The sequence below is a fragment of the Manis pentadactyla genome, chromosome 15 (genome assembly GCF_030020395.1).
Source record: "Manis pentadactyla isolate mManPen7 chromosome 15, mManPen7.hap1, whole genome shotgun sequence".
Lineage (NCBI taxonomy): Eukaryota > Metazoa > Chordata > Mammalia > Pholidota > Manidae > Manis > Manis pentadactyla.
The window spans coordinates 18,166,206-18,178,771 of NC_080033.1; the positions used below are offsets into that span (position 1 = coordinate 18,166,206).

The 12,566-nt window shown below is 48.5% G+C and overlaps 1 pseudogene; it reads left to right on the forward strand.

Annotated features, from left to right (window-relative positions):
* LOC130680959 (NT-3 growth factor receptor-like) overlaps positions 1-12,566 on the forward strand; it is a 117,719-nt pseudogene that overhangs the window by 82,218 nt on the left and 22,935 nt on the right.

A 12,566-nucleotide genomic window follows, 5' to 3' on the forward strand; every position in this document is an offset into this window, starting at 1 on the left:
CACAGAAGCGTTTCCTTTATTATTGGGCAGCGTCCTGGGAAGCTCTTCTCTGCTGGCCGCCTGCTGTCCTTGTCTTTCCTGACCCTCTCCTCTGCCCTTCCACATCTTTTAACTTTGGTATACACCATTCTCTTTGGCGACCTGCCTAGGGACTAATTGTTCTGATAAATCCATTCAAGCAGGTATGTTGGACAGGAAAGGGTTCGGGCTCCAGACTAAACTATTGCTTCTCATAGGATCTTCAGCAAATGGCTTGTCCATTTTGGGACTCAGTTTTTCCAACCTATAAAATGGGAAAGCTACATTAGATAGCTTCCAACATTTTTGTCAATGGTAGACTCCTGTCATCAAACACTTTTTTGGTGAAAACTTCGAATTTTGTAAAGAATGAAAGGTGGTAGTGGTTGAGATTGAAGGAGGGCTGGATCTCTGGGTGAGAGACCGAGACTCTAGAAGCATTGCCATTGAACTTTGACCCCCAAGAGATTGCTGAGGTCCAGTTTAACTCTAAGCTTTTGTCATTTAAGGTGTGCATGTGTGCCGATACCTGGGCAGGGCTACCTCAGTTTCTCCAACTCCAGAAATGGGCAGATGGAAGCAGATGATAGCTAGGGCCCTTTTATGCTAAGAGTCCATCGTGTCTAATGTATGCTAATGACTGATAGAGGTTTGATGGGCCTCCTAGATCCAGTTTTTGCATCTTCACATTTCTGCAGCCCTGTAAGTGAGGCAGCCCTGTGGATTTCAGCTGATGGGGGTTGCTGGGGCAAAAGAAAGATCTCTAGCTAGAGAGATGCAGCCCGATCTACAGGCGAAGTCAGTCTGCTTAAATAACCAGAAAGTCAGAGAGAATGTGAACCAATTTCCCATCAATCTAGATTTGCACAAACCTGGAAACGGTGTGCAAACGTCCCTCTCTCTCCTTCAATCCCTGGTATCGTGTCTATAGAGGTAACTAAGCTGGTCAGTGGAGCAGGTCAGTGTTTGGCCCCACTTGCCTTCTGGCCTCGTGGGGAGGGTGGGAAGGCTGGAGATAGGTCGGCACCCACCTGCCCAGGCTGTGCCTCCCACAGAAATGGACCCCCCCCCATCCATTCTCTTTCATGGCCAGCATCTCCGTATCCCCGTGGCAGCGCCCTATCCAACATCCCTTGGAGGTGCTCAGTCTTCTGCTTTGGTCTCACCGTCTCTTCTGCTGCAGGAAAACCATATTCACAACTGATGGCTTCCTGACCGTTGCTCTGCCGTTTATCTTCCTGGGACAAGTGGCCCGGTCTGGTGCTTCCGCCTCATACCAGGTCTTCCACTCCCACAGGGGCTGAGCTGTGGCATTTTAGTGGCCACCAGACACCCACGTTTTCCGTCCTGCTCTTGGGCTTTGTGGGATGCTAAGGCTTCTGCCCGTGAGCTGCCACTCCCACGGCTGCTGGCCTGCCCACCCCCTGCACTCCCTTGAACCCCGTACTCACAGGACACACGTGCCTTCCAGAAGCCAGAGCGTTCGCATTTCTCTGCAAAGATACACTCCTTCACAGGCTAAAATCAAAGAAGAGAAAGGGGCGGGAGGTGTTTTTATGTTGTCTGCCTGATTTCTGGTAGGCTATGGGCTGAGGCTAACACAGAAGTTAAAGCACTTGGGGCAGTGGTTTCCCCACTCTTTCTTGCAGCTGAGGGACCATTTCTTCAAGGAAACCTTAGGGGAGGGGGCCTTTGTCAGGCCTCCCACCTCTCAGCTCCCTTTCCCCGGCCATTTTCACTGCTCTCCCAGGAAGCCTAGGGCTCTGAGATGAACATGGTTTGAATCTCTGGCCGGTAGTCAGGACGTGGGCGTTAGAAGGTCAGTTTCTGTTTCCTCAGGGATGAAAATGTCAAAGTAGGAAAGAATCAGGCTTGGCTGTTGTGATGTAGCCTCATGGTCTCTAAACCCTGATTCAAATCTTACTTGTTGGGAACCAGCAGTATCTTCCTTACAGCACCAGGTTTCTTCCCCTGGAGAACAGAAATGGACAGAAAATGGACAGCCATCTGCCTTCTGGTGGGTAAGAACCACGTCCTGCCCTGTCTCCAGGCCCTGAAGGATCCCACCCTGGCTGCCCGGAAGGACTTCCAGAGGGAGGCTGAGCTGCTCACCAACCTGCAGCACGAGCACATCGTCAAGTTCTATGGCGTGTGTGGCGACGGGGACCCCCTCATCATGGTGTTTGAGTACATGAAGCACGGGGACCTGCACAAGTTCCTCAGGTAAGCGAAGGCTGCAGTCTCCCCCTGCTCCCCAGCCCCACCGAGCCCCTGGGGTGTCTCGCTGGAGCCAGAGGGCACACTGCCCCTGGAACACATCAGCCTGGGGACGAGGGACGAGAAGCAACCTTTTGTTCTTCTGCATCATCCCCTGAGCAGCTGGATTCAGGGCTTCGCCCCTGATTTCTGGGGTGAATAAGCTGAGGATGCTATGACAGCAGCCTGTGCCCTTCCTCCTGGACCAAGGGGGACGGGGAAGAAGAGGGGGTGTGCGATGGGGTCACGGAGGGGGCTCAGCGGACCCGCCTGCCCCCACCTGCCCCCTCCCGCTGCACGACCGTGGCTTCCCGGGCACGGCGAGCAGCTTCCCATTTGGTGCCCAGTGTTTCTGTGTCACAAGGTGAGGCTAATACCGTACACGCCTCCTGGAAACCTTCCTGCCACGGACTTTCTGCAGATGACTAAGAAGGCACAATGTTCCCAGCTTATCAGGGGATAGTGAGACTTTTAAAAAAAAGAAGACAGATTTTTTCAGATAAATTTAGAACCATGCTGTCCAGCACGGTAGCCACATATGGATATTGGAATTTAAATTGACATTACTTAAAGTTAAGTAAAATTTAAAAATTCAGTTTCTTGATCATGCCAGCTACATTTCAAGCACTCACAAGTACACACTATCCGCCGTGGCTACCATGCTGGCTGTGCCGTAGAGATTATTTCCATTGACAGAAAATTCTACTGGATAACACGGTCCTGGAAAGATTGCATTTGTTGCAAGAAGGGATTCCCCAAGCCTGGAGCAAGGTTGTCTGGATTTTGAGATGCCCTTGATGTTCCAGTAAGAGACAAACCCCAGCCAGAAGTCCTGGGTGGATGTGGGGGTGCCTGCCAGAGAAGACAGCATCTTGCCATCGAGCAGGGTTAGCACATCTCTGCCTCCCACATCTCCCACCTCCAAGTAGTGCCATGAAGTCAGGGGGGCAGCCACGTGACAGGATTCAGAGTCTAGAGTGATCAGGCCCTCTACACTTAAAGTGTGGTCTTTCCTGCCTTCTGAATCCCCTTGAATTCCACGGCTGAGACCGAGATCTTCAGAATTCAAATGTAGGCTGTTAACACTCCAGCACATTCACCCAAAATTGATGAGCATTTCCTTGAAGTGGGACACCCAACTGGGCACTGTGCTTTTGAGGAGGAAATGGAAAGGGTTGGTAGCAGATAATGACCTCTGCTTTTGAGCTAGGTTTCCAAAAATGGCCCTAAAGGAATTGAAAGTATCTCTAGGAAGTTCTAAAATTCCTGAACTCTGCTCCCCAGTGACATTTATTCCTTTCCTAGAAAACTCCATGCTTATCACAAGACAGATTCAGACTCACATTCTGACTTTGTCAGGTCGTAGTGATACAACCTGAAGCAAGATCTTAAACATTAACTCTCTCCTTAGAAAATAAGACTACTAATAACTGCTTCACAGGTTTGATGTTATGCATATTAAATGACTGTATTTGTATAATACCTGGACGAGTTTTCCACGTAGTTAGGTGTTCAGTCAACGGTAGGTAGCTACTACCATTAACATTATTGTATCAGAACTGTGAACCAGATAGTTTTTAATACAGGCACTGCCTTTGCTCAGTATTCAGGATCTTTCTCTCCCTGTCGTCCACTCCCCTGGGCCGTGCTGTATTTTCTACTAGGGCTTCTCTGTGGATTCAGCAGTGCCTTCAGCCCCAGGGGCCACAGCTGGGTGCCTCTCTGTGACACTCATGCCCAATATAAAGGAAGAGGAAGAGGCAGGGAGAAGATCCTTCCCACGGTCATATCTCCTGGCTGGTGGTTTTGAGGGGCGTGCTCCAAGTATTCTCCTGGTCCACTGGGGTGCAGGTTTGCCTGCTGATCCCCCTTCCCTGTGAGCTGATGCAGGAGCTCTCTCAGAGGGCTGAGGGACACAGGCCCACAGGAGATAATAAAATGAGCGTGTTCGTATAATACGGTGCATTTCAGTGGAAATTGAAGAAGCAGTAAAACAGGCCAAGGCCTTGCTGTGCCCCAGGGCTCCTTGGCTCACACCAGCATAAATAAGGGCCGTGGGTGTGGTTACAGCTCACTGGGCTTTCAGAAGAAAAGAGTGAATTCTAAAAGCGACTGGCATGACAGGACGAGGTGGTTGGATGACAAATCCAGGCCCTTGATTCGGGTTGGAGTGGGTGCTAGCCTCCCCAGGCCTGTGCGTCCTGGTTACTGGATTTCTCCATCTGGGCCCGCCCCCAACAGAAGTTACGCAGCCCCAGGCAGAATGACGGGAGAGGCTGGGAGTGGGACGACAGAGTCTGGCTGTCCAGAGATGTGCCAGTGACGTGGGGGCAGGGCCAGGAACCTACTTAACAAGCCCTCTGTGATGCTCCTTAGAGTGAAAAGCTCTCTTCTAAAGCCACATGGCTGGTTTCAGTCTGCTTTCTGATTTACTCATATGGCCACTCTGGGACTTCTGTGACCTTGGCCAGGTGATTGGATCATTTTGTAACTGTTTCCTCATCTTAAAATTGGGGTGGGAGGACTAAGTGAATCGATATGTTTAAGATCCTGAGAGCAGTGCTTGGAACATGGTACGGGCTCTGTAAGAGTTAGTTGTTTCATGAATTATTCTACAATAGACATCTAGAACTTGGGAAACCCCTGGATAGCAGTAAAATATTTAAAGGAGTAGCTTTATTCCCCGATCCCATATCTGCACCATCTTCGTGGGGATTTTACTGTAGCATTTTACCCATATCCACACTCATAATTTTGGGTAGTAGAAATAGGCCACAGGAGGCTGAGAAGGGAGATTTCATCGGTGTCTGTGACTCTGTGATGCGTTCCACAGAAGAAGGACTCGTGAAGGCTGTTCCTACTGATCTCCTGAATTCTCTGCCCCCACCCCTTCCCCCCTCACCCCTCACAGGGCCCATGGACCAGAAGCTATGATCCTCATGGACGGGCAGCCATGCCAGGAGAAAGGTGAACTGGGGCTCTCCCAGATGCTCCACATCACCAGTCAGATTGCGTCGGGCAGCACTTCGTGCACCGGGACCTGGCCACCAGGAACTGCTTGGTCGGAGCCTATCTGCTGGTGAAGATCAGAGACTTCAGCATGTCCAGAGAGGTCTATAGCACTGATTACTACAGGGTAAGGTGGCTTTTCCTGCTGCAGGACTCAGCGGCCGAGCTAGCACCATGCTTACGTGTCTGCATCATGTCCGTTAGCCCTGTCACTCTGGATCACGCACATGCACACCCACACCCAGGTTTTCCTGTGGCCACCACTGTATTTTGACTTACCTTCTTGTTATTCTCTCGATAGTTCACTCCTTCCTTCCTCCTGGACATTTAACTTAACCATATCCTTACACTGCACTGACATGTGCCTTGTGTTCTCACTTGCATTAATATTCATTCTCCATGCAAACAGACTCATATATATATGTGTGCACCCAAGGGCACACATAGACAAGCTTAGCTTGGTTCTACATTTTAACATCTTCCAACTTGGTCCCCCGTCCAGCCTCACCCACACCACTTTTTATTCTCTGAAGTTACCTGGTTGACTTGTCTTGTCTTTAAAGGTGGATCTTGATAAGAAGGCAGAACCCAAAGTAAAAGGGCTAAATGTCCAACTAATGTATTGCTGACCAGAACTACCCCAATGATTCAGGAAAGATGAAGCAAGAGAGGATGTTCCTGTTGCCAGCTTTGGAGGGAGGTGCAGGCTGGCCTTAGAAAAAGCCTTCTGATCACAAGAGGGGAACGTCACATTCAGTTTCACTCCCACACAGTTGTTGACTTTTTTCATAACAGGTGTCTTATTTTTCACCCAAAATTATTTTTTCCTTAGTCTTTGGGAATCTCTGTGTCATGGATCACTGAGTAGTTCTGACAGTCTTATTATTGCCAGGGAAAGGACCAGTGGGAATTTATCCCCGAAAGGGGAAATGTAGGTACATCCTGAGATACAGAGATGAGATAATTTCTGCAAACTGATTGGGAGGCAGATGTCTGAAAAATATGGGAGATTAACTTTGGGGACCTTAAATGTGTGAGGCATTTGGATAGGGCATATAAGGAGAGGGTGGGGTGATGCTTTGGAGGTCGAGAGGCATGGTAGCTGTTTGTCTCATCTTTGTAGGGAATGAATGATCATAATGTGGGTTAGGATCCAGGTATGACTGTCCTGTTAGCCCGAGCGTGGTGGACCAGGAGGCTGGGCATTTGGAGCTGACATCTACAGATCAGTCATATCTGGGTGCTCCTGATGGCTTTGCCTGATGACATGACCCAGACTTTAAAACTGGCCACTCAAGACACTTCACTTTAGCTATGGCCTGAAGAAAAGTGGCATGTTTGAGAATGGCCCTTTGTGATTTTCTCATAGTGGCACAACTCAAGGACGACAGATGATAGACCATCATGAGAGGGTAAGAAGCCAAGTAGACCAAACAGTGGGGAAGGTGAATGTCTCCAGTGAACTGGGCAGTTTCTTGAACCACCCAAGCTGTCCAAGACCCCCAGATCTGGAGAAGGGAGTGCAATGCAGCCATAGCCACAGACTGATGGCCAGGGCAGACCTGCCAGGAAATGTCAAAACAGAGTCTCTCTTTAGCATCCAGACCAATTTTTTTCAGTCATTTCCAAGAAAGGCAGTGGTGTGGTTACTAAGGGGCCACAGATCATAGATTTCTTGAGTCTAGCTGGAACCGGCACCGTTTAATTGCCTTTGCACTCTTGTGTAATGGGGTTTACTGACCTGTCTGGCTGAGCTCAAATTTATCTTGGTGTTGATAAAAGCAGGGAATGCATCATTCATTGTTTGTTCCATGTGAGGATGTTTAGATATACCAATCTGGCCTCTCCTGGCTTGACCAGGGTCTGACCAGACTGTGCACAAACTCAGTTTTCAAACTTGCTTCAGGGAGTGCACTTAGGATTTCTTGATTCTGATTTAAAAGATAAAAAAACAAAAATGATCACATCTCCAAGCGATACTGTTCTTGCTTTAACGACTGCGAACTGTTGCTCTGGACTCCTGGAGAGCTGTAAGGAGTCAATCCATCTCGTGTGTGTGGGCTCCAGGGCAGATTGGAATTTAAGGAAGGGAGAGTGAGGTGGGAAGACATCCACATTCCAGGTGATCTGCAGTTCCTTTTTTATGAGTTCTATACCAGGTGTAAGCTGCGACCATCTGGCTTGAAGACGTATGTCTTTGGTCCCAAGGAAGCATGAATTTAAGAAAGGATGGCTATTGCAATAAAAACACCATTGTGCACCATGGTGCCCACTGGAAAACTGCGTTTCCCACCGATGGTGGGTAGGCATCATACTGTCCATATTCAAAGAGCAGCTTGGGCCATATCTTTATGTTCAGTTGCTCACAGCGTCCTAATGTATACACAACTCCCCCCGCCCCTCACCGTCTGCAAGACAAAAGACAGAAGTAGATTTGCCAGAGGTCACATCAGTAATGAACCCTAAAGTCTTGTTTTCTGTATGGGAAGACATCGGAATTCTGTATTTGGATGTAATCTTGTTCACATCCTAATACCACCATTAGCAACCATGGGACCTTAATACATTTTTCCTAATGTTTATTTAACTTCCCCATTTTAAAATTGAGGGCAAATATGGTCTCTCAATGGAGTTATTTTGATGTTAAGCAAGTTAATTTGTGTAAAGAGCCTAGAATACAGCATTTACAGACAAGCTATTGTTTATATTGTCCTCCTTAGTTCTGGTCACACCCAAGGCAGGAGAATCGCCTGAATAATCTTATTTCCAGATGCAATTCTTGGGTCAGAGATAGGGATCTCCTAATCACTGGGAAATAAACTGAAATCAGGCAGCTGCCCCAAAGTAGCAGGACCTTTAAACGGACCACCTCTGGAAAATCTTCTTCCCAAGGTTTGACCTTAGATAGGAATACTGGGTCATCAGTACTTGCCAATTATGGTCAGTGTTTATATAGTCCTGCTCTCGATTCTTAGAGTGGAGTGCAGGCGATTTGTGAACGATTTTTTTGTTTGGTACACTGGCTGAGGCGCAGGGGAAATGAGTGATTTCTTAGACAGGAAGAGCACTGAAGGATTCTCCCTGCAAGCTGACACCAAAACAGGGACATTTGCATCTCTCTGCTGTTGTAGGTTACTGAAGACTGCTGGGCTTGGGAGTTTGCTGGTTCCTGGTGCCTAACACAGCTCAATGCAGATAATTTAGGCACGCATGCATATGTGTGTGTGTGTGTGTGTCTGCACTCCCCTGCCTGATGCAGATTCCAGGGCGTGTCTACAAGAGCCAGGGAAGAGACAGAGATAAACTCCTCCTTATATTCCTTCTTTATCATTTTTAATTTTTTAAAGAGGTGCCATCTGCCTCTTGCCTAAGTGATATGCAAATGATCTGCAAAGATGAACTGCCTAATTTCCTGTTACACATTTAGATAAAGAAAACAAACATCTCGGCAGCTGAGTGTCACAGTGGTTTGTTCTCTATTCTCAAGAGAGATGACAGATACCTTCTCCTCCTCTGGGTCACTGACTCCATGCTTCTGAGATCACCTTCACACTGGCTTTGACAAGTGGGGCTTTGGTGCCATCATGCTGTTCCCAGAACATGACACAACAATAAGAGATTAGAGGGGAAATCTGGAATTAAAGTGTTGAGACCCAAAAGAGGAAGAGGTTGAGATTCCAGAATAAAATATTAATGTTTTCAGATCTTTCATTTGGAGGGGAGGTGATGTGCTCAGACACAGGAAGAATGGGATTGCAGAAGGGTCAGTGTTCTGATCCTATTGATCCAGGGCTGGGGGTGTGTCTCCCTGTTTGCACTGTTCTCTCTGTGCCTGGCACAGTGCCTATGACTTGGTAGACACCCAATAAAAATACGAATGAATGAATGGAGTCATAATGGGAATTGGGAGTTAGGCAGGAAGTGGATTAGGGCAAACCACGAGGAACCTGGCAGGCAAACACATGCCCACCTAGGAGAGGTGAATCCTTGGAGATGATGTGGAACTCCGTTATCTAAGTAAGTTGAAGCACTGTCTGGAGACAATGTTTAGGGGAGGCAGTTGAGTGATGGTCTGAGTCAGGGATGATTCACTTGAAGTCAGAGTGGAGTCTTGGTGGGGATGGAGTCCAGGGGATGTGAAGGAAAGGATGCCATGATCCAGGCGACACACCTGTGGGGGACCTAAGGCAGTGTGGAAGCTGATGGCGAGGCCCTGGGTTCTAAGCTGGAGATTGTGGGTCAGGGTTCCTGGAAACCCCTGACAGGAATGACAGTAGTAACCCTAGGATGTGGGAATGATTTAGAACAAGCTGATCTGACTGGCAGTATATTTGATTTTATGGATGTCATGCGCGTTCGTGGCAGTGATGGAAAGACAAACTCTGTTACCTACACTGCCTGGGGTTGAATACCAGCTCCTAAAATTAGTGGCTATGTGGCCTTGGGCAAGTTATTTAGCCTTTCTGTGCCTCCAACTGTAAAATAGGGTTCATAGCCCCTATCATATGCATTTGCTGTAAGGATGAAGAGTGAATAAATATAAGGCTCTTAAGATAATGAATGCTTGATAAACATTAATTACTGTTAATTTTATTGGAGCTAAAATACAGATGTCTTCCCCAATTCCAAAATGGACATTCTGAAGAACGCTTACTAAGTGTACTAGCAAAAGTAGGCCGACTGCTATAGCAAGTAGATGCAAAATCTGTAATGTTTCCAACACAGATAGGTCACAGAGCAGTGTGAACAGGGGCACTTGGGGGAGAAGCCTTCCTCCACGTGGTCACACGGGCTGACGGAGCTCTACCCTCTTCTTTGTGTGGCGCCCATGGTCACTGTAGCCATCCATCCTCATTCCGACCAGCTGGAAGGGGAAAGGGACGGGAAAGCGCACATGTGGGTAATGGGCCAGATCTGGAGGGGGGCCTGGCTCTTCCCCTCATGCTAAGAACCCAGCCACGTGCGTGATTTCACTGCTTGTGAGGAAGGCTGAGACATGGAGTGTCCCCAGGCAGAAGAGGAGAAACTGGCTCATAATGAGCAGCTGGCAGCCTCTGCCATAGTATGGGTGAAGAAAAACTCCTCTCTTTCCACCATTCTATTCCAATGGTATATCAGCCCATGGCTGGTGATTTATCAGGAAGTTGGGACAAGATACCCTTACTTTCTACTGCTACCCCACCCTGGTCATGGAGCTGGTTATCCTGAGATGCCCCTTCTGTCTCCTGCTTGCAAGCTCCGAGTGTCCCATTGCATTTGTAAGCCATGGGGGAGCTTGGCTCCACCTGCCATCCTGGTGCTTTGGTTCATCCCCCTGGAAAGCAAAATGGGCATCCCCACCAGGAAACACCTCCAGTGGGTTGGCAGGGGAAGGGGAAGGGAATCAAAGGGAGTCTAAGGTAATAGAAAAGAGAATACATCCGGGCAAAAAACAGGAAAGATATACACACTGAGAAGCTTCTAATCTAAATCCACGGTGGTGGAGGAGGTCTCCAGAAAATATTCCAAATTCTAGCTGACGATGCTCAGGGCTCTTTGAAGCAGGGTTGTGATCTTGACTGAAAGCCCAGGTTCTCAGCCACTGGAGGGTCCTAGGGTGGGCTTCAGGAACTCTAAGACTTCCTGAAATTGTCTGAGCAATGTTTCATGTTGGGTACTTTGATGTGGTTTTGATTTTGGAGGGCTGAGAGCTTTCAAGAGAATCCCAAAGATATCTAGAGCCCATGGGCTTACTGGAAATGGGTGTCCTTGCATGTAAGTGCTGAGAGAATAAGACAGAGACCCAGGGACTGAGAGCTGAGGAGGGACCCCTCTGATTAAATCAGGACCTGAGGTTAAACCAGGACTGAGACGTGATCACATGGTCTCTAAAGCTCCTCCCCATTTTATGACCAGCAGATGATTACTGAGTCACCTAACCTGAGAGCCTGGGGCTCCTCAAAGTCTTGTTGACTGATTAATTAGTCCTCAAGTGGGGAGAGGGCCTTTGATGGAATTCAAGTGGCTGGCAGAGTGTTGAGGAGAGCCACTGCCTCTGAGAGCCAGTGATGGCAGTGTAAGCCAACTGACTTTTAGGACCACGGGGTGCTGCCAACGGCTCTTACTCTTTGTTGGGGTTTTGGGAGGCCCACCCAGTAACTGGCATCCCTCTTCCCAGCTCCAATTCTGAGTTCTGAGCCACCGAGACAAGAGAAGTCTGGCAGATGGAGATCATAATGTGCACGTGAGCAGTTCAGATGACAGCCTCCCTGGGCAGCAGCCCTGAGCTTCCTCACACTCACTCCCGGAACTAGACTTCCCCACCCAGCCACGGCAGCCTGGGGACAGCCCAAGCTCTGCCCTGCTAGGGTGGAATACTTGCTGCTCATTTCTGCCCTCTGCGGGCAGGCAGATGCCCACCAGAAGGGGGAAGGTGGGTGACTGAATGGGGCCCCACCAATCAGCGTTGTTCCCCCCGGGGGGTAGGATTCGGGCCTGAGAGCTCTTTGAATTGTTACTCCACTAGGTGTCCCTCCAGGTGGAGGCCTGAAACAGTGCAAGGAAGGTGGGTCCCTCAGAATTCTCTTTGTCCCCGTGCGGGCCCGTGGCTGCCAGCCCCCCGCAGAGTCTTCAGTTCCTTCCTCTGAGGCCCGGCTGAACTGCCCAAGAAAGGAAGAACAGTGGGGCACACCTGTCCCTGAGGGATGCTGACTGTGTTTAGAGAGGGCTTTGCCAGACTCGTCCTGTGGTTTCAGCCAGTAGACGGACGTCTGGTGAAGAAAGCGGAGTAGACTAAGCACTATGGCAGGAAAAGTGGCCCGGCTTACAGAAGGTGGCAGGGTCATGCAGCTGCCCAGTGGCCAGCGCCCACTTACTGGTCCTGATTGTTCCCTTGCTATTTTTGGAATACCCTAATAATTTGTCATCCATATCCCTATTTATCTGGAGGAGAACAATGGGGGAAGGTTTGTATTCCATTCCTGAGTAACTTGATTTTCCCATTTCTTATTTTTCATAAATACATTTTTATTTTGTAGTAATTTTAGATGTAAGTTAAAGTTGCAAAGATAGTATAGGATGTTCCCATTTACCCTTTACCCAGTTTTCCCTACTGATGACCATGGTGCACTTGTGAAAACTAAAAAAATAATGTTGGTGCAAATTGTTAATTAAACTACAGGCTTTGGATTTTATCAGGTTTTCTACTAATATCCTTTTATTTTTTTGCCCCCCAAATCCACTCCAGGATACCACATAGCATTTTACTGTATTGTTTTTGAAGAGCAGTAGGACGTGTATGGTTG